This window comes from Microtus ochrogaster, unplaced genomic scaffold (assembly GCF_000317375.1).
Source record: "Microtus ochrogaster isolate Prairie Vole_2 unplaced genomic scaffold, MicOch1.0 UNK3, whole genome shotgun sequence".
NCBI classification, from domain to species: Eukaryota; Metazoa; Chordata; class Mammalia; order Rodentia; family Cricetidae; genus Microtus; species Microtus ochrogaster.
The window spans coordinates 16,882,821-16,884,282 of record NW_004949101.1 but is presented as its reverse complement, the minus strand read 5'-3'; the positions used below and the strand labels follow the sequence as shown (position 1 = coordinate 16,884,282).

General features: G+C 48.4%; 1 pseudogene; it reads left to right on the top strand.

The window, feature by feature from the left end:
* The first annotated feature begins 555 nt into the window (after window positions 1–555).
* On the top strand, window positions 556–1,458 carry LOC101988191 (annotated as a pseudogene).
* Window positions 1,459–1,462: the final 4 nt, after the last annotated feature.

The following is a 1,462-nucleotide window of genomic DNA, read 5'->3' as shown; positions in this document are numbered from 1 at the left end:
ACTATGCATTACTTTGAAGGTTTGATCTTTTCATGGTGTCCCACATTTCTTGTCTGGCCTTTTCCGTGGGTTTCTCATATTCTTTGCCTACTTTGTCTAGATCTTCTACTTTAAGTCCTGATATTCTCTCTTCTGCACAATCCATTCCATTAAGTAAGGCTTTCCTTCGAGTGTTTTGGGTATTTGTTCACTGTGGGAAGATGTGTTGCTGTAATTGGTGTAATAAAAAGCTGAGTGGCCAGCTGAGGAGCAGGCCTACAACCTGCCGGAAGGCTCTGATAGGCGCAGCTGGTGGAGCGGCGGCCTCAAACCTAGCACTGGAGGGATCCGGTTGAGTAGGCTGGGGAAGTGAGGCCTTCTTCTCGTCTCTGTGGCCCACAGGGCAGAGTAACCCCGTGCCCCGCCCCTTTCCTGTCATCTTTGGGCCTCCTCAGTGACAATCCACAGTCCGACAATCCGAAGAGGGCGCATCACAATAGGGAGGTTTATCTGAGCGGGCTGGACCTCTATGAGGGAGAAGAAAATGGAACACCTACACGTCTAACTGGCACTGCCTCACGTGTTGCTAAGAGAGGAGTCGACCAGACTAAAATGAGTCTGCATGGTGCTAGTGGGGGCCACGAGCGGTCAAGAGATAGACGAAGGTCAAGTAACAGATCACGAGATTCATCTCATGAGCGAGCAGAGTGTCAGCTTACTCCTTGTATTCGAAATGTGACTTCACCAACACGACAGCACTATGTTGAACAAGAAAAAGATCATAGTTCATCTCATCCAAGCAGTCCTCCTCCTCAAAGAGCATCCCCGAGTGGCTCCGTGAGCAGTGATGGGAGCAGCAGCAGAAACAGCAGTCAGCGGAGCTCAGATGGTAGCTCTACGACATCTGGGGAGATGGTGTTTGTGTATGAGAACACAAAAGAAGGCGCGTGGAGCGTGAGGACATCTGAGCGAGTGACACTGATAGTAGATAACACCAGATTTGTCGTGGACCCGGCCATTTTCACTGCACGGCCAAATACAATGCTGGGCAGGATGTTTGGATCTGGCCGAGAACATAATCTCAAACGTGCTAATGAAAAGGGAGAGTATGAGGTGGCAGAAGGAATCGGTTCTACTGTGTTTCAAGCTATTTTGGATTACTATAAGACAGGAATCATCCGCTGTCCTGATGGCATATCTATTCCTGAGCTGAGAGAGGCATGCGATTACCTTTATGTCTCTTTTGAATACAGTACAATTAAATGTAGAGATCTCAGTGCCCTTATGCATGAGTTATCAAATGATGGTGCTCGTAGGCGATTTGAATTTTCTCTGGAAGAAATGATCCTCCCTCTCATGGTAGCGAGCGCCCGGAGTGGGGAACGAGAGTGCCATATAGCGGTGCTTACAGATGATGATGTGGTTGATTGGGACGAGGAGTATCCACCACAGATGGGAGAGGAATATTCACAAATTATCTATA